The sequence below is a fragment of the Phasianus colchicus genome, chromosome 7 (assembly GCF_987193195.1).
Source record: "Phasianus colchicus chromosome 7, bPhaCol1.hap1.1, whole genome shotgun sequence".
Lineage (NCBI taxonomy): Eukaryota > Metazoa > Chordata > Aves > Galliformes > Phasianidae > Phasianus > Phasianus colchicus.
The window spans coordinates 21,857,611-21,878,399 of NC_143442.1; the positions used below are offsets into that span (position 1 = coordinate 21,857,611).

Here is a 20,789-nt window from a genome sequence, read left to right on the forward strand (position 1 = left end):
TGATGTACCTGGCTTCCAACTCCTCCAGTGCTGATCCCTTGATCCTCAAATGGGGTTAAGTAGCTGAGCATCCACAACTTCCTCTGTTTCTGAGCGCCTTCAGAAAGATGTCCTTCCAAAAAATCTCCACCCCACAGGCAGGTGAGAATGTAGTCTCATGACTAATGTTCCTGGGAAGAATTTGGCATTTGTTTTCACGTAGCTCTCTGAGTTTTAGCATCGTTCTACCTTTTATAGATTCTTAGCTGTCCTCTCAATCCCTCTTATTCTTTCCAAGACAACTAATTCTTGACAAGAAATCTTTCCAGCCTTCCATATGGTGCTCCAAGCCCCTGACTTTCCCAATCCAAATAGTCAATGTGCAAAAGCACAGTGCCTTTTAAGTGATATTTTTGTGTCTTAGGTTATGCTTTTACCTGTGGTAGATACCCTCTTTTTCTTGTTTTCTTTGTTCAAGGAGAAGGAGGAATTAAGGTATCGGTAAATATCTCCAACTGAACTGAGGACCAAAAATATGCTTACTCAAAACATACAACTTTATCATTTGGTGCTTCACAGTCAGCTGTCTTGAAATACTGCCATAATAATGACAAACTCCTCTAAATTAGCCTTCTAGTAGTGTAATGTAAGTGGACTTACTATAAAATTAATGCAATTAGAATAATATTTACATACAGTACAAAATAGTTTACATGCTGCATTATTTTGAAGTGTTTAGTGAGTTGTTCTCTTAGGTAAGATGCAGGCATGTTAAACCTTCATTTTTTCTTTTTAAAATATGTATAAAGAGTACCAATTTTTTTTTACCTTGGAGATAGTAGGTAAGAATGAGAGCTGTTGCTGTAATTGGTTCAGAAATTTAAATTTTAAGTGACAGAAACTGTGTATTTAAAAAAAGTACAATGTAGTGTTATTTCTGAAGTTAAAATAATGTTAGAGTTCAAATCTGCAAACATTAACTTGCAGAAGGAAGGTTGCCTAAAAAACCTTGTTTTACTCTTCTCTTTTCCCCTGATGTGTTATGATGCAGTCCTTGATGACTCACCACCAGCTTTTTTTGCCAAGAGTAATCGTTTCATTCAGCACAAAGAATTAAATTGTATCAGGGTAGCATGGTTGAAGGAGAGTATGAAATTTCTGCTTAATATCTTGTAGACTTCAGAACTCATATAGTGAACAGAACTGCTTTATGGTTAAACCTGGAGAACTGGATCTTTGTGACTCTGAGATTGTTTGTTTGTGACAGGTGCTACCATTTCTCTGGACTTCCTCTGGAAAAATCCTGCTTTTTTTGCTGTTTTGTATTTTTTTTCTTTTTGAGTAAGTGTGGAGCTTTCTTATGTTTCCTTGGCGGAACAGTGCTGACCAGGATGTCATAGATCTAAAACTCCAGAATTGTCAAGCAGTATCTTTGCAGACTTAACCATGCTGTATGTGTGCATGCGGTGTTTTTGGAAAGCATCAGTTCTGCTGTGCAAATATAAGTCATTCTATCCTGTTGGTATAGCAGCTCTGGCATGCTGCTGAATGTGCATCGTGCAGTGCATCTTTGCATCAGGAATAAGCAAATGGTGATGTTCTGTGCCAGTGCAAAAAAATCTTTGCAGTATATGTGCAGAAGGTCCAATGGCTTATTTTAATTTTATTTTTTACAAACTTGAGGTAACTATGCATGATGCTACAGAGGCACTGAAACTAAACTTTTTCCTTAGGTTCAGGAGACTTTTGCACTTTTTTGTTATCTGAATAGAAAGCTTGGATATAAAATGCAGAAATGTTTTTCTTTGCCCAAAGCAGACAGTTTGGAACAGAGTTGTATTTGAGAGGATATTTTAAAGCATAGTATAGTGATGCGTGTGTAATTCAGATGCACGTTTTATTGTGGTGAAATAATGGGAATCTCTGCACAGACAGTTGAGGGGAAAAAAAAACCTGCTAATTTGTCCTTTAATTGCCCCTTTTGATGAGTCCCTGCTATGTCAGGATCTATAGTCTAAAGTGACGTTGAAGTTCCTATTTGTTTAGTTGATGTTAACGTTCTCTAGGAATATAAGTGCTCTGAAAAAAAAAAACCTGAAGTGACAGCTATCTGACCTTGTCCATCCAAGATGTGAAAGAAGAATCAACTGTTCAAATAATCCGAACAGCTACTTGCCAGAGCCTTCAGCCCAAAGGGAAGGGAAAAGACTCTTTACAAGTTAAAGCAACGTTGCTATTTTCCTATCCTTCTCTGTCCTGTTACACTTATTACGTGTCTCTGCACTGGGAGATCAAAATCTGGGACATCTGTAGTCCTACTTCAGGCTGTTTGGTCAGGTCTTGCTCCAAATGGTTTTGGGCAGGTACTGGGAAGGAAGAAATTGCCCCATTTTCCATACTGAGACTTCAGGATGCCATAAGAAGTAACTGCAAGCAGACGGTATTTTTTCTTTTGGGATGTTGTTGCATCAGTCTATTAGGTGACTAAAATGAACTCATCTGTAGTGTTCTGCTAACAGTTCTTAAAGTATTCTTACAACCAAAACTGACTCTTTCCTTAAGAGTTTAGTGTATTTTCTGAAAGTGTAGATATACTGATCTTCTCCAGATAAATGCCAGTTTGTGTAAATACATTCTGCTGTTTTAAAGTCAGCCAGCACTTCTGGTTGAATATGATATTCATTATTTCCTGTTTAAGCTGTTTTGTAGCACTGCCACTAAGTAGCTGTCACACTGCTTTTCCAGGCCTTTTCATTAGAAAATGATAATTTTGTCTGCTGAGAGCATAAGCATTAGTTATTGGGGGGGGGGGGAACCAACTGTATAATCTATATTGCTTTTGCTGGTGGTTAGTGAATTGGCAAGAACTGCATAATTTTTTGTGCTGTTTTGCAGTAATAGCACGGTAATGCTGGTAAGTAGAATTTTGCATGCTTATCTGTAAATGACTTCAATTTCAGCTGTGTTCATCAGCTGTAGCTTCTGCTGGCATTTAAGAGCAGAAGATTATCTCATTTTCCTTCTGAAATAATACTTTTCATAAATTATGCTAAACGATGTCCACTAGAAATTTTGTCCATTTACTGAATCTTACCTGCGTGGTCTGCAGGAGTGCCTTCTGCTTGTGTAGCTGTAGAAAGATAATAACTTGTTTATGTTGCCACAGAGTCTACATTAAAGTATATCTGATCATTAAGTGAAACAAGGCCGTTCTCAAGAGCTGTGTTTTGACAGTCTGATTGCAATTAGTTCCCTCCACTGGATCTCCTACCTGAGACCTTGTTCTTTGGTGCTAACAGGGTGCTACTGGAGTACCTAAAGTGGGAGCAGAGCCCAGGCTTGCAGTGCAGAGTGGAATTGGCTTTCACTTGCTTGCTCCTTCTCTTCCTGTTAATGGTCCATTTTTTGACCCAAGGTATTCAGTCATTATTTCTGCTCTGTGTGTGGAGAATACCATCTAATGTCTGCAGTGCCAGATTATGTCAGTATATAAGAGGCAAAAGGAAAAAGAACTGTGGAAATGGAAGCAGCTGAAGATGAAAAAAGCATGTGGTTATGTCCAGTTTGAGAGCATTGCATGTTCTCAGCATACCACTTCTCTAAACTTTGTTAAATGCTTTGTCAGAGACCCTGCTGAAGTTCCTCATGGAATATCACATTTGAGTTGCAGTTATATTGATAAAATGTCTGCAAAACAAACTGAAGAAAAAAATAAGTGAATGGAAGGCTAACTGTACCAAGTTGACTGAAGGGTATAGCAAAGGCACAGTCTACAGCCTTGCTTGGTAATTCACCCCCCTTTTCCAGCAGAGGTCACTGGTCTCCTGGATGTACCTAACATACATAGGATGCAACTTAAAATTGATAATACTATTGAAATTCTTTTACTCCCTTTTAAGATAACCAACTAAAATATAGAATTTTGTAAAGAAAGGGACTGTTTTCTGTTTTGATAGGTTGAAATACCTTCAGGTAATTCTCAATTTTTAACACGATTCAAAACCCTTTTCTGGCATTCTAATTGAGAAGACAGAATCCCAGTTCATCTTCTTCCTGTTTACTTTTTAAATCTTTTTTTCACAGCCACTTATTTTTGAAATACAAATAATCTATTTTCACTTGCATGAGTTCCATCTGTGTATTTGATCACTTTAACTTCCTGTTCCAGAGCCTTGCCATACTTTTGTGTAGTTAGCCTGATAGTGCAAGTAGGAAAATTTTCTAGTAGACACCCAAGAACACCTCTTTCGCTCATTTCTTAATATTTTGTCATTTCTTAGAAATTTCTCAGTAACAATTTGAGTGAGGGAATGAGGAAGAACAAGGAAGAGAATCAGAAGAAAGACAAAATATTGAGGGGAGAGGGGGAAGGGAAGCTATACTAAAAAAAAAAAAAAAAATCTGGTTTTGAGGCAAGAAAATTGAAAACAGTCCTAATTAAAGAGGTAAAGCATGGCGGGGCTTCCTAGGGAAAATCAATTCTCATATTGCGAAAACAGGTGAATACAAAAAACAAATATTAAGGGAGAAAAGATGGAGAGAACTATGGTGATCTGGAATCCAATTGCTCCCTGATGTTGAGCACAGGGATTTTGAGCCTTTTGGTGGATAGATAACTTCATGAAGAACCACAGAACCTTGTAAGTTTCTCTGCAACATGTTCAGTGTTGTCTTATCCTTTCTTTTAAAACATACAGCATGACTTTTAAAATATACAGTGCTCACTGTATGGCGTGCCATGTACTTCTCAAAAGCACAATTCTTAATATTATTGCACCAAGATTATATTTAAAGCCATATCTGTTATTCAAAGATGTGTGCTCTCTGAGCAATTCTGTCTTGGGTAACTTCTTTGTTCCTCAGCTGCATGGTGCTTCTGTTGCTTCTCCTGGCACTGACAGCCCAGCCCATAGCTGCAGTTGCCTCGAGATCACTGAACAACTTAAAGCACAACTTTGCATCAGGCACCTCATCCACAGTTTGTGCTTTTGGCAGGAACAAATACAGCAAACTCAGCTCGACCTACAGAGTGAATCAGGCCTCATAGGGCAAACCTCGTGCTTCTCTGTGCTTCTAAGTTACAGGTGCTTGCAGCTTTGGCAGCTGAAGCCATAGAAGATGAAATGAGGCAGCTCTGTGTTGGTGATTCCAAGTTAAGAGTGACATGCTGCTCTATGTAACACAGAGCACTTCTCAGCTTTGCTCTCTGCCTGGTTAAAAATACTTTACGGAAGCAGTGAGAAGCAGCTGCTTGGATGGGTGTTGGCCTTCATGGCCTTAGTGCCTTTATAAACACCATAAATCACAGCTTTAAAATAACTCTTCAGTACTGTAAGATCTATGTATCCCACAGTTCAGAAACACAGCCACACCACCTACACATGACACTTTTGGGTTACTCTTGAATGGAAACAGCTACAGGAAGGAAAAGTCTTATACAATTTATATGTATTAGCATGGACCAGAGAACTTCTCTGTAACTGTTTCATGTAATGTGGAAGCAGGTGCTTTACACTGTTGGTGGAGATGAAGGAAAAAAATAAACCAAACCTGAGATGCCGTAAATTCATACAGAGCATTAAGAATCTACATGGCATAGCATATATTGCATTTTTGCTGCCATGGAGCTGTCAAATTCTGCTAAATGCTGCTCCTACACATGGAGACTTTTTATGATTGCCGTATCGGTGAGGGAAAAAATATTAATGGAAATAATTCAATGAATGTTCTAAAGGAATGGCAAATTTTAGACCCACTGGCTAGCTAATAAGATAATTTTAAAAAATGGAAAAACTAAATTTGTGTTAAATTGTGGGCAGTTCATTAAATATCAAGCAGAAAACCATCAAAATACATAGTGTGTAATGAAGATAGCCTATTAAAAAAAAAACACCCTACTGTGCATTTCTTATTTTTTAAATGGTAAAATTGAAAATTTGAATACTAGTTTCTGTAAGCCCATGTTACTGTGAATGAAGGGGAACTGCTCTATTCTTGTTACATAAAAAGGCTTTTAGCCCAATGAACAAAGCTTCAGAACAAACGGTGGTTATGGATGGGATTTTCTGAGTAGCTTGTCAGTCAAAATTGGGTGGGAAGGAGGTTGGAAGTTATTAAGCTAACATCCACTGTGAGTAACAGTGCTGAAGTACAACTATTTGGCACTTAGGATGTGGACTGTAAGTAACCACACTAATTGGATTACAGGTGATTGCTGTATCAATTAAATGTTTATGTGATTGGTGACCATGCTGTTTTGATGTGGTTCTTGCTAATTGTTGGTATAATTGCCCTCTGAAATGTTAAACAGAGGATGCAGGAACATACTGGCATACAAACCCAGTGTAGCATCCTGATATGTTATACCAAAAATCTGTATGTATGATCTCAAAGTCAAATTCAGCCACGAGAAAATTCTCATTTAAAACTTATTCGATGTGAACAAAAATTAAAAAAAAAATAACGTTAACAGGGAAATTTGGAACAGTGAATGAGCTAGTGATTGTTTTCATAGGTGGCTTGTTTTGTACTTAGGTAAATTGTCCTGCAATGAAGTTAGAGCTAAATAGTAAGGTGATTGTTATCTCTTTTAGTGATAAGCACCAGACTACTCATACTTCTTTTATCTCAATTTATTCTTGCAAGTCTGCAAACTTGATCTTGGGCAGAAATCTCTGAGTTTCACTTTGCAATTAACTTGCTAGTTCCAGCTAGGCATAATGACCCCCAGGCTTCTTGGGAGAAGCTGCTCTCCTTGGCACACCAGAAAAGGTAAGAAGCATTTACATACGGCAGCAATTTCAAGAGACCTTAGGGCAGGTTCTCAGAACGGTGGTCTAGGAATTGGTAAGCATTCAGCAGAAGACAGGAAATAGATAGGGTGAAATATGGAAACAGTGCTTTAAGCTGTGATGCCACTAAATCACTGCAAGTGATAACTTTCCCAGGAGATCGCTTTGGGATGAATGGTCTCCTGTTGATTTGCAAACTTGCTGTGCTTTTCTCTTGTAGCAAGTTTTCTGAGTCTTTAAAACAAACCTAAACAATGCAAGGTTCAGGATACATGCACTTTGCCTGCTGACAAACGGAGGTAGTACCATCTGTAGGGAAATATTCAACTACAGGGTGCAACAGCACAGGAGAAACACTTTGTTAATACAGAACATTTGCAGGGCCTTGCTAAGACTAAAAGAGTTAATTGCTGACCTGATCTGCTCTGTAATTAGAGAAAGTGTTTACAAATCCTGATCATGAGGGTAAAGAAGATATCCTGGGCATTCTTCCAACCGATCTGACAGAGTTCTGCTTTCTGAAGCTGCTAATTAGTAACATTTTGGGTTGTCACTTTAAGAAATCCAGTACAATATTAACAGAGCATATGTAGTCACTTGGACATAAAAACTCTATTTGGAAATGCAAATACATACTGGAAATATTTTCCATAAGTGAAATGATAAGCAACTTAACAGACAAAATTGAAAGAAAGCTGAAAGTTATTTTAAGTATCCGATCTTTGATTGTCCTCATCCTGGGCACACTAAATCCCCCTCCTAACATGTCTGTTCCATATAAGGACAGCAGGAGCAGAGTGGTTATATTTAATCAGTGAAACGAAATCAAAGGCGATGGCATATGAAAGCATGTACTCTGTCTTGAACTGCTGACTTTTTTCAACTTTTAATAATGTCCATAGTCTTCTAAAAGCATACATGTGTCTTAGAAGTGTTTCTTACCATTTTATAATAGAAGTTATATCAATTGGATATTTTAAAAATATTCCTGAGCTATCTTCTGCTGTCAATACGATTTCAGTTGTACTACATAGTGCCCACTTAATTTTATTTATGTGTATATATAGAAAGCATCAGAAGTCTTCACATATATATTTTTAGCAAGTTCATACTACTTCAGTTTCACAGTCTAAACAGTAAAAGGAATCATAACTTCTGCTGAACATGAGGCCTTGGCATTACTATCTATTGATGAAATAAGGTATGAAACAAGCTCTTTTCTGAGTGGAGATAACTAGCTGTACAGAGTACCAGCCATACAGACTTTGTTTATATGAGATGTAACCACTCTGGTTGATTTATCATATGTTTGTCTTCAAGGATTCTTGGAGTTCTGCCAAACTTTATTTCAGATTTGCTTGTCAGACTTCCAGTTTCTTGTTTTTAATAAGGGCATCTCTAACACGGTTCTTAGAAACTGGTTGTCTACACAGGACTTCTACCTGCTGCTAGTTTTTAAAGCATCTTTGTGTGTTTCTGCTTTACTTTCCTATTTCTTAAATAAGAAGAAATTTACTATCCCTTTCTCCTCCAGGATGTCCAGGGAATTTTATTCTTGTGATCTATGGAAGTGGAAAGTATTTTCAATATATTCTATGCATGTTTGCTGTTTATTACACTTCAGGATTTTTTCTCCCCATTACAGAAGTAAAGGGGAGAAAAAGTAGTGTTGATGTGGATGGCTGATGCATATAGATTGTCATTACTCAATCGGGCTAATCACTAGAGAAACACTGGGAAAGCATTCTCTTCAGGGGCATGGAAGAACTCTCAACAGGAAGATAAGGAACTATTCTGATCTCTCTCTCTCTCAGGACATGGGAAAAGACAGATGTATGTTTCCATACCTAGAAATCTCTTTGTCCTTTCTTTCTCATACCTAACTGAGCAGGAAGATAAGAATCAACCATATGATGATCAGGGGAGCATTGGAACAAGGCAGGTGAAGAGTGTCCCTTCTTACAGCTTTAGCAAGCAATAGGTAGGCACTGAAAATGAAACTGTGCTTAATAGCTGAATTTATTGTTTGTTCCTTCATGTAATCCCTGTTTAAGAAACATCTGTGCCTTCAGTTCCGTAGTGCTGTGTCACAGCAAGCCAAGCAATTTAATAACACTTTATACAGCAAAGTTCTTTGCAGCCGTTGTCTTAAACCTGCTGCCTGATCATTAGCTGTGTCTCCCTCAGGACCTGTAGAATGAAAAATGGCACGCGGTTGTTTCCTCTCGGGTTCCTACATCTCATTCATGACTGTATGGATCTGAAGGCAATCCCTTCTCTGTTTCACAGTTGGGATTCTCCTCACATGGATGGAATTCCATACCCCTGACTATTCCTTTAGCTCCGTAGGTTTTCTTGTTCTCCATTTCCATATGAAGGAGCCAGAACCATACACAGTACTCAAGTACACAAGAGATTTACACAACAATGTAATGAGCTATTCTACTTTGTTCTCAATTGCTTCTGGAGTAATTCCTAACATTGTTTGCCTTCCCATCTAAGGCTGAGCAGCAAGCTAATGTTTGCAGAAAGCTATTCACAACAGCTCCCAATGAAAAAGGTTAATTTAGAGTCCATTATTATGCATGTTTAGTAAGGGTTGTTTTCATTGCTATTTACTTTAGTTTGCTGTTATGGCCATAGAATTCTTCTGCTGTCTGTCTGCCCACTTGCTCACTATTGTGAGGTCCTTTTACAGCTACTCACGTCTTCGCTTTGGCTCTTACAATGAGTAGTTTTGTATCACGGGAAAAATTCAGAGATTTTTGGTCCTTATAGAAGGAATTTTAGGCTATTTAGGTGCAACACTTTTCAGTTAGAAGTATTCTAAATAATTCAGTCCAATGGAGCACTCGAAGATAGTCAATGATGTGTTTGGTAGTCAGAATATGAGAGAGAAACTGGAGGTTTACCTGGTTTGCTACTCAGAATGGAGCATTGTGGTGTCCCAAATGCACGCACCAATACTAACAACAAGCAGCAGTGGAGAAACGACACTACTGCTACGACAGGAGAAAGTAGAAAACTGTTTTACAGCCTTCTGTTAGAAGGAATGCTTCAGATTATTATGTACGGTTAAGAATTATAATTTGAAAGAAACATTTTATGTGCTTTTCTACACATTTTAAGTATTGGCAAGTTAGGAAAAAACACAATTCTATAGGATACCCACTTAAGAGTTTAACGTTGAGATCGTTATAGAACACAAAAGTTGTTTGAAACATGGCAGATAATTACTAAATACACATTTAGTCCTTGGTTTTCTTTCTCAGGTTGGTAATGGTGAGTGGCCACTTAACTGAAATTAGTGGTGGTGTGGAATGCTGTCCTTAAGGGATGATTAAGAGCTGTGTCCTTTATCTCCCTGCCCTATTATTTATTTCATAGAGGAGAGAAAATTAAACTTCTGATATTAAGCTTTAAATAAGTATGAGATTTTTCTTAATCTGTGTTTTTATACTACGCTTACTTTGATGTCTCCCTCTCAGCATCAGCTGTGGCAATGACCATTACATACATTTTTTCGTTTGGGAAGCTTCTGCTGGACTAAGGAGACTGTGTCAAGAGGAATTGCTCTGGCTGTCTCAGCTCCAATAGGAAAAGAGCCAGGACTTTGTCTGACACAGTCCCCAGTATGGTCCTTTGCTGTACACAGTGATACTGAGTCTGGGATCTCTAGTTCAAGAAATGAGGGAAAAGCTAAAGCATCATCATAGAGCCTGTTTACCTCACTTAAAGGAATGGTCTAGGCCCAGTAATTGCGTTGCTTGAACCCGGTAAGTTTTTTCACTACACTTTCTATGGACTATGACATATGTTTTACACTAGTATGACTGAAGTTACCACCAGCATTTCCATCGCCAGGTCTTTTGATCTCTTTTCATGAATACACACGCATCCCGGCCCGTCGAGGCGACCTGTGGCTCTCAGCTGAGCTGTGCGTGAGCAGCCTGGCTTCCTGCCCACCGAGGTGGGACGGGGGAGTCACGGCTGTCACGAGGGCTGTAACGGTGGATCTGCAGGAAGGGAAAAAAAGAAATAAAGGAAAGGCAAGCTAATATAAACCCAGGGAGCAACGTCTCGCGGTTTGCGAGAGCACCTGGCGCGTTCCCCCCCCCCAACCTCCCATTATCGGAGGACAAAGAGCAGCGCTAGGGCGGAGCGGCAGCGCGGGGCTGGGCACGGCGCTCACCGGAGCGCAGCCACACCGGTGCGGGCGGACCTCCGTCCCGTCCCGTCCCCGTCGCTCTGACCCCTTCCCGGCGCCGGCCCCGCGCTGCCCCTCGCGTCACCGCGTCCCGCGGCTGCCCACGTTCTTTACATCCCAACGCAGACCTGACCGCGGCCGCAGCCCCGATGCTCGCTGCCCGCCGCAGCCCCGCTTCGTGACTCCGCGATTCGCTCCGCGCCGTTCCCCGAGGCCTCCCATCCTCTCCTGCCGGGCCCCTCGTCCCCGCGGTAGGTGGGTGCGAGGAGGGCACCTTGGCGGCGGGCGGGGGCGGGGGACGGCGCGGCGGGGCTGCGGCGGCGGCGCGGCTGCCCGCCCCCTCCGTCAGACGGGCGGGGAGCTGCGGCGGGCGGGAGGGAGCGAGGCAGCGGGAACGGCGGGGTGCAGCCGGCCGGGCCGCAGCGGGGATGCGCCGCGGATGCCGACGAGGAGGTGGGTGCCGAGCGGCGGGGCGGGGGCAGACCGCGGCGCGCTGCGGGCATCGGGGCTCGGCCGTGCCGGGCCCGGAGAGAGCCGTCCGAACGGGCGGAGGGGTGGGAGAGAGCCGGGGCGCGGCGGCGGGCCCAGAGCGGGAGCCGGGTTTGGGTGAGGCAGCGGGAGCTGCGGGCGGCACGGACCGGGGCGAAACTGGAGCATCCGGAGCGGCCGCGGTTATGTAATCCGTGAAGCGGTGCCGCGGAGCGACCCGGCCCCGCTCCCCCGTGTGCGGCTCTGTTGTCTCCAGCGCGGTGCGGCTGGAAATGCCCCGGTAAACTCTGCTCCGCCGCGGTGCGTAGCGGGGCCGTATGGCGAAGTTGATGCGCTCTCGGGGTACCTTTGTGCTTGCGGTCTCTGCCTCTCTCAAAAAAAGCAGGAATGGCCTGCTATTCCTAACTCCTAGCAGTGCTGCAAAACCCTTGCGAGCTTTTTGAATCCGCACAGATTCATTATAGCGCTGGTTTAGCAGTCATGCGTTTCCCAGAAGTGCTGATGCTCACAACGACCATCTGACGTGGCTTTGCCATTGGCCCGTCATTTGGTTGTATTTTATAGCTGCTTTGGCGTGTTGCAAGACCACGATGTTGCCGCTCTCCCCGAAGCCCGTCAATGCAGATGCGGTACCAACGGCACGGCCACCAAAAGGGCTCGCTGTGCTCCTCAGGGCCGGGCGGGAGCCCAAGGTCGGGCCGATCTGCAGCACACCTTGTGGGGGGTGACATCGGAGCACACAGTCCCGGCACGGGGCTGAGTGACGAGGTCCCTTAAATAGAGCCTCACAGAGTTGATGAAAGAGCTCTCCAGCGAAGGTGTGAGGAATTAGCTATTTCAGGGGAACAATTAACTATATCAGCTCAATTTTAATGGAACTAGTACATTTAATTGCATTCTTAACAGATTTTCTATTCTCTGGATGATTAGCTTGCAGAACGATACCAGCTTAAAGATTAACATCTCATCAAATATCTGATGGTTTCCATGCAGCATAATTGTGCTTGGTTTATATTAGCTTTCTTCTAATGACCAGCCTTTGTCTATAGTGCTGTGGGTTCTCTAATTAAACCGTTTTCATCTTGGTATGGATGACATGACCTTGACCTTAGCAGCTAAGCAGACATGGTGGTACTGGTGACAAGCTTAACAGGACATTTATTTTTGTGTACACGTAACGCATGGGTCTTTCTTTCACTTTAGTTTAAAAAGTTTACAGAAGAGAAAGACTGCTGTCTCTTTTCTCTCCAGTGAAGATAAATTAAGCAATATGTACAACCTAAATGTTTACTATTTAACATACTCTAAAGAGATTTATATTTGAAGAGGTACCTTCCGTGCTGCTGTAGTTCCTCATGCCAATGTGTTCCATCTCTTGCAGGGCTCCTGTGTGCTCTTTCACAGGGCTGGTGAACTGCAGTGTAGGGCTGTTGTCAGCAGTGTTTTTTGTCACTGGCCCTTTGTGTTCTTTGCCCATTTGTACCCTGTATACGCATGTCAGGGATGCTCCAAGTTTCTATTGCTGCTTTTCTCATGTTTGTTTTGCTTCAGTTCCATGCAGGGATAAGAAAGCATTGGTTGCATTTGTAGAAAGGAATGGTTCTTTTCAAATGCAGCTGTAGAAGGGCCATACTAAGTGCATGTGTGTTTGTTTGGATGAATTGTTTATCCAGCTGATACCAGTGTAATTTTGCTTGCAGGTGTTAAAGTTACAGTGTGACTGAGGAGCCCCTTTGGACCTTTCTGCAAAGACACCATGGCCATGGGAAGGTAAAGGGTCAGCCCTATCCTCTTACTTTCCTGCATGTTCTGCTGGAGATGTCTCTTCTTCCTTCTGCCCAGGTCTGAGATGAAGTCAGAGGACATTCACTTTTCCACTTCATTTTCCTTCAGTTCTTCTGCATGCGTGTGTCTGCCCCTTGGTGCCTCACTTCCTGCAGTATAGTGCCTCTAGGTTTCCTGGTGTGACAGAAGTGATTGTCTTTGTTGTTGTATGCCCAATGCATGCAGTATTTGCATGGGTTTTCTCTATATTGTTGTTGTTTATTTGTTTGTTTTTCTTCATATATTTATTTAGATTTTCAAGAACTTAGGTTTCTGGTATGATGTGGTTTTGTCCCAGGAGAGCTGTATTTCCCAGGGGATGCTGACCACCAGGCCCATCCTCCTGTATCCCCTGGCAAATCTGCTGTCACCACTCCCAGCATGGCAGGGGGAGATAACAGGAGCTGCCAAAGGGATGTGTGTCTGTGTTCATGTGTGTGTGCATACCTTCAGCAGCCTGTCCTAATGATTTAGTTAACCCTTAAGCCATACACACGGTGTAGCAAAACATTGTCCATTTACTCCATCTTTTCTAATGTATTTCTTTTTAAACACAGACCTATTCAAATGCTTCCCAAAGGTTTTTTGGTGTGCTTGATGATAAAAAGAAGGCCTCCCAGTTTTGTTTTGTTTTGTTTTTTCTTTTTTTCTCCCAGTAACTAAATGCATGCAGTTTTTGAAGCTTTTGATGATGTCTGGCATGGGAAAAGGCAGCAGTTTCTGTAGATAATTTTCATGGGAAATGTTACTCTGGGCAATTGCACTTTTTTAAAAGGAATTTCTCCAAGAATTTTCTCCAGGGTTGTGTTTCTTTTTTAAGCTGGGTTTTAATGAGATTTAAAAAATCCCTCCCACTGGAATACTTAAGCAAATGCTTACTTTGGGTTTTGTTCTTTTTATTTTTAACTTTTTGGTTAAATTTGCAACATCAAAGTTCGAGATGTCAGAGGAGGTAGCAGCAGGTATTGTGTTCAAATGAGAGTAAATATACTCAGGCCACGTGAAGGGTGTTGTGTTTTTGGCAGATTCTGAGTATGTTTTTGTGATGGGGAAACTCCAACTGTGAGCGGTAATGGGGAGGAAGTGGTGAAATGAGATGACAGCTGAAGTTAGCTGAATTTGGTTAAAATACTATGAAATATTAAAAATACAAAAATATTGTAGCACACACAATATAAGTGTTGGTGTTACTTATATATGCTTGCAATTAATTTTACTGCCTTCATACCTATGTTTTCCAAGCTGTAAATACAAAACTACAGCTTTCAGCTGTTTCCTATATGTCAGGACATATACATGTAGGCAGCAGGAGCTTTCTTTGAACGGCTGTGTGTGTCCTGGTGAATGGTGTTTGTAGCACATCCCTCTTTTAGGGCTGTTCCCTTCTGAAGAGCTTTTCAGTGATGGCAGCTGATAAGCTGGTCAAAGGGAAGTCAGCTAAAGTGTGGGATATGGAAGATGGGAAAAGAACATGAGGGTCATGATGTACAGGCAGTCAAACTAGTGTTCTTTAAGGAAAATTCTGGGTGGAATATACTAGTTAAAATAGTAAGTTAGGGAAAAAAATGAATAATAGAGAAATACTACTGACAACTGCTGAACACTGGAGTTTAAAAAGGAGTGGAAGGAGAGGGGTCTGGAACCACAGAATTGCAGAATGTCCTAAGCGAGAAGGGCCAAAGATCATCCTGGCTCCATACAGAACCACACAAGAGTCAGACCTTGTGTCTAAGAACATTTTCCAAATACTTGTTTAACTCCAGTGGCTTGGTGCTGCGACCACTGCCCGGGAACTGTATTACAGTTGTAATAGCTTAAAGATTAGATGAGCTTTTGATTCTTTGAAATGCTTCAGTATAGCAGAGAGAACAGTGGTGTTTTGAAACAAAGTTAAATAATTTCCTTATTGTTTTTTTTTTTTTTTTTTCCTGAGTTCCTCAAAGGCAAATAAATTTTAATACTAGTGGAGAGCACTTCTCTTGAAGAAAAAATGGATTCATTGGTGTATGATAACTGCTGAGTCACTGCCTGAAGCATTGATGGAGCACCTGGGGAAATGACCCGGTCAGCCCTGGGAGCACAGGTGAAGGCAATTCAGCTGTGTGACCAGAAGGGGTGGAGCCTGGCTGCACCTCTCTTAGACCTCATTTAAGGACTAACTGCCCCTGGGGAAAGATATTTGGTTGGTAATCCTTCCCTTCTGGAGTTTTCCTTGCGAGCCTAGATCTTCACAGATGGGTGAGCACCTTGCCTTTTCCTTTGTAATACCATTCCATGTGCTCTTGTCCCTTTGCTGTTAAGCTCCTGTATCACCATTTCACTGCATTGATCTTTCTGATTGTTTTTGTTTACTTGAGCTGTAAAGAAGGTTGCATTAATTTATCTGTGTAAGATATTATGCTCTAAAATGCCATTTCTTCTAATATAAATGCTGTTCTGTTGCCTCAGAGTTTTTCTATATGACTTGCTGATTCCAGCTGAGTTACGGAGTTATGTTTATGCATGATTTAAATATGTTAAAATGATGTATTAGATCCTTTTTGGTAGTACAGTCAGTCACAGTCTTAGGACTGCTTTGCTGTGGAAGTTACTAAACCCAAAGTAAGGGTGTGTGAGAATGATCTTTAAATCATCTTACAGATACCTAGTCTTAGTCTGCAACGTTGTTTTTCAGGTGATGAACTGAAAAGTTTTCATTAAGTGATAAAATAAGCTCAGGCTGCCTTGAAGGAAAGGTCTGATGAAACCTGTGCTATTTTGTGAAGGCTGCTCACCCAGTGTGAGGAGACCATGGCTTCATCTGCCCAGCTGTTGCTGACCTGATTAGTCCTAGCTGAGTTAGAAAATGAAGAATCAATAGAACTTTGCTCTGTAGTTGTTGCTAACTTCACACTTTCCATAACACATTTGGGGTGAGAGACCAAAGAGTTGCAGAAACTGGTGATGACTGCTAGTTGGCCTGAGATGTGGACTATGGAGTTTGAGCTCCCTTTGATGGCTCATGCTAACAACTAAATAAGAAAGCAGTAAATAACTAAAACTTGAACAGTGGTTGGGGGGAAAACAGACACAGGACATGTACATACCTTTGGCACTTAGGCAGAACTGGAGGTGGAATGGGAGGCCCAGGCTACTAGTGAGGACACGGACACATCAAGCTGCTGGGAATGAATGTCATGTTTCACTGGGTCCCTGGTGATGGTTTTGGGTGTGTTTCATAGGATGGACAAGCTAAAACAGTTGTTTGTGGCCACCTATTGCACCCTTCCTGCTTAATAAAGCAAGGCTAGATTATGTGCTACTGAGCAGTAATCCCTCCCTTCTGGAGTTTTCCTTGCAAGCCTAGATCTTCAGAGTATTGTTTCTATTCTTGCAGCCTATTCTGCTGTCACAAACCCAGCATGGGTGAGATAATGCTAAAAAGAATTTGGGTCGAGAGAAGTTTCTGTGAACAATCTCACAGGAATGATTTCAAGCTGGTGATTCTGCTTCCAGTTCCACCTCTTGCCTTGCGGCCTCCCTCCTCTGTGTGGTTAGCCCTGTTTGTGCAGTGAGACCACAGGTAGCCTCTTGACCACGCTCTACTATATGAGGATTTTGATGCCTGAAACACTTGTGGTGGTCTTCAGGAAAGTAACTTTTTACTCCTTTTTCCCATCCTGTTTTTCAAAATGAAGTTCCTTGTTTTCTGGAAATTGTTGGCACTGTTAGTTGAGAAATTGAGAGGAAGGAAATCAAGATAGACAGTGGCTCATCTTCTCAGTTCTCATCTTTAAGGCTTTGGTCACAAGATAAATGTTTCTTCAATTTACTTTCTCTGGTAGGAAGCCTTTAGGAAAGTAGTGGGGTGCTACTTATTTTCTTTCTTTTTATTTCAAGTACCGGTTAGTTGTTTTGTCATCTGGTAGTAGTTGACCTGGGAAAACTGGAAGGACAAGGTCACTGGTGTAGAACTATAGAAACAGTAACAAATATCCCAGATAAAAGGGCTTTCAGCTCAAAAATACGAAGCTGGAATGGTTAGCTTAGTGACAAATTCTGATTCTTTCAGAGTGGTGCAGATCAGATGGGAGGGAAGATGATGGTCAGAGGGAAGGATACCTAGTTAAAAGAAAAAAGGCTGAGAAGAAAACAGCTTGTTGAGATCTGAAACTGGCAGTTGGTGTTAAGTCATCTTGGGGTCACTCTGACTCCAACATGAGCATGACGTGCCCCTCTGGAAAGTAACTATGTCTCCATGTTTCTTGGTTTTAATATGTTTCTGGAGAACAGAGTTGCAGAATGTAGTTGCTGAAAACAGAATAGGAGTGATATAAAATGGAGATGTAGGTTATTCAGAGGGCGAGTTTGGATGTAAATTGTCAGTGTGCCTCCAGTACTAGAATGTTAGTTCTGGAGCCATGCAGATTCTGTATCTGTCATTGTAATGGTCGCTGATGCATACAATCTTCTTTTTTTTTTTACCCTGCTTCTGTCTAAATGAAATTCGTCTCTCTGAGTTCACGTACACTTGACAACTGTGTCTGTAACTCCTGGTAACTATGGCCAGGCAATAGCTGCCACCTGGTATCATGATTTTGGGTGACAAAATCGCAAGCAAAAATAACCAACTCTCTGGAGGAAGAAGAAAAATTCTCTAGCTTCTCCCTGACTGTGACCTGTATTTGCAGATACACTGTGGGCGACTAGTTATAAAACATATGATGGTCCACTGAGCAGGCTTCTCTGTCACCTCTATGGCTGGCAGTGTACCTTATGCATGACACCAGTGGTCAGTTTGCTCAATGTGATTCAGAGTGACATGCAATGCAAAGTATTAAAAAAAAAAAAAAAAAAAAAAGTAAGGTGTTTTATTATTTTTAATTTTTATGTTTTAAACTAGCTGCACCTTGCAGTTTGAGGAAGAAAAGTATACCTGCCCTGGTCACCATAAGTATTGCTGTGTGACTGAACTCATAATGGCATGGATGGCTTCTGCCTGTAATTAATACAATGCTGGCTATGTATTTTGCTAAATGTGATTTCTGGATTATTAGAGTAGGCTTCAGATCAGAATATGAGAATTAGAATTAGTCAAGCTGACTAACCCTCAAACCTTTCCATGTAATTCAACATGCTTCGCAATGCCTGTGTGTTTAAGGAATTGAAGTCATTTCAGAATTAATCTAAAATATTACAACAGTTGAAGAGATTTAAAGCACGGTAATCCTAAACTATTTAAGCTGTGACTGATGCCAACTAGGCTTCTGTGCTCTCTAGAAAAGGAGCAGCATCTCACAACAAGGAAGTTTTATTTCTCAATGCCACCCCAGGTGTTCAGTGATAAGCTATATGTTCTGTTTTTCTTTGTTCTGTTTTCCTTCATCTGGCTGTGGAAACCATGTTCTGTGCTAAGAAATGCTTGTGGAGGGCATGGCAAATTTATTTATTTCATACTTTAGCATCTCTGGCAGTGTTCCCATGTTGAAAGCTGATCAAAACAAACCGCTCTTCGGCCGCAGCTATCTGGAGGAATGTGTTGTTCTGTTTTCTTGGCTGGTTCTTGGGTAGTTTGTAGTGAAAAATGTGTCATAGCTGTGTGATATAACACTAGAGAAAAAAAAAAAGTTGGATAAATCTCTTTATAGATAGAAATTAGTTTCTCAGAAATATACAAACTAATTTTGAAACAGAAAAAGCACAGTTTTTCATTTGTCTTCTGGGTTCCCAGCACTCACATGTCCCTCTCCAGCTTCTGCCTTCGGTATTGTTCTGCCTCTGCCCCTAGCAGGTCACTCCTGACCTGTTAATATATCCCTCCCAGAATCTGGGTCCTGAGTTCAAGGACGTGGGCACATTTGTACATCCAGGTTTGGTGATGTTCCAGGCCTCTCCAGCCCAGCTGCCAGCCATGCATTCTGGCTTGGTGCTTGTATGAGCATCCTTGGCCCTCTCAGTAGATCCTCTGTGGAAGCCTGAGAACAGGGAGGGTGGGATTATCAGCTCTGTAACCTGGCTTAAAGCTGGGCATCGTGTGGAGGGCTAGATCAAAATTGCTATACAAAACCTACTCATGATGAGTGCCTGAAGAAAATGAAAACATACCAAACCGTTGAGAAGAGTAGCACCAGTCTCCGTTTCAGTGCTGATTTACGGGTCTTGTTCTGAGTTATCACAGTCCAGTTGACCTGTTCAAATATGTTTCTGTTCCTTTCATACCTACTGATTTATGATAATATGGAAACCTGGCTCACTCTCTAGGGAAAAAGTTACATAAAGGGTAAGAAAAAGACTTTGAAATTCACAGGGTGAACATACCAAGGAAAATCCATTATTTCCTAGTGGACTTTATGTCTAATAGCAATGTGAGGTGTCATTTCTTAATGACAGCGATTGATATGTATTTTCAATTTCTGTTGGTCAGGCTGTTGAGGTGGGTTATACAATTAAGTAATTCCAGAGCAGATTTAAAAGCATTGGTGCAACTTCCTAAAGTTTCTTGTTTAGAAGGACAAGTCTGAATAGAAATAAATATTTGTATCATGAGATACAAAAGGTAATTCAAGCAAACCTCTCTGAAGTTTTTTCTTTTAAACAATCACAGTATGCTGCAAAAATTGATTTTCAATTTTTCAGACTCCCACAGATTGCAGCACAGAAAATCAATGCTTTTTCAGCTAGTGTCAATTTTTTCCATTAAAGAAAAAATGAGGAAGCGTGAGGCTTCCAGGCTTTTCTGATTTCTGTGCATTTACCAGACAAATAATCTTTATTTATCTTTATATTTTGTGTAATGCATGCTTAGTGCTTGTCATTTTATTCTCTTTGCCAACCATAACTTGTGTTTAAGAGTTAAATACTCAAAATGTGATGGAATTGTGGTGGATTTTTAAAACTCTTGTTCCAGCACCTCAGGCTAGGAGGCTGAATATTTCATTTGAACCGTGATCGAACCAAGTATATGTAGTTTGTATTATAGTATTTGTTCCTTAATGAACTTCTAGATCTCCCCATAAGCATATTTTTGAAAATACCTTTGGTCTGTATTAGAGAACATATTTTTTTTTCTTATCTGAAGCAAATGTGCACTTTGGAATGCATGGAAACTTTCTGTTTCCGTGCATTTATCAAGTTTAGCAGGGAATGGCATGATCAAAGGTAACATGACAAGTTAGAAGTGAAAGATAGCAAATGTCACCATTTGGAGTTTGCTCATTATTTTTGTTTTGCTAATGAGGGCATGTACACATATAAGCAGAGCACAAGAGGTAACAGTGCTCACTATGGAAGATGCAAGTAGAGAAATAGAATACTCCATCTTGGGAGGAGGTGGATTGTGCAAGTAATGACACTAATAATGAGTTTTGGTAAAGTTTCTCCCATGATGATTTTTTAACGCTGCTGTAGAGTTTGCCTTAGCGTAAAATAAAATTACTTTTTAGCAGTGGCTAACAGAGGCCATTGCTGGGCAGTAAGAAACCGGATGAGGTTTAACAAAAGCAAGTGTAGAGTCTTGCACC

General features: G+C 41.2%; 1 protein-coding gene and 1 long non-coding RNA gene across 14 annotated transcripts in view; one reads left to right on the forward strand and one right to left on the reverse strand.

Moving 5' to 3' along the window:
- Nucleotides 1–90: 90 nt before the first annotated feature.
- The window catches only part of OSBPL6 (oxysterol binding protein like 6), a 91,881-nt gene continuing 71,182 nt past the window's right edge, over nt 91–20,789 (forward strand). For 4 of the 13 annotated variants that reach the window (XM_031601366.2, XM_031601369.2, XM_090144098.1 and 1 more), the window contains exons 1-2: nt 11,286–11,430; nt 13,167–13,236. The gene's annotated coding sequence lies outside the window, so the exon portion shown is untranslated. Of the gene's footprint in view, nt 142–11,098; nt 11,233–11,284; nt 11,431–13,166; nt 13,237–15,223; nt 15,529–20,789 lie in introns of those variants that run through there. The other 9 variants (XM_090144096.1, XM_090144094.1, XM_090144095.1 and 6 more) reach the window with 9 other exon arrangements.
- On the reverse strand, nt 7,704–11,246 carry LOC149917266 (uncharacterized). Its single transcript, XR_016468309.1, has 3 exons — nt 11,106–11,246; nt 10,614–10,786; nt 7,704–8,960 (listed from the first exon to the last, which is right to left on the reverse strand). It is a non-coding gene; the product is annotated as an uncharacterized LOC149917266 (long non-coding RNA).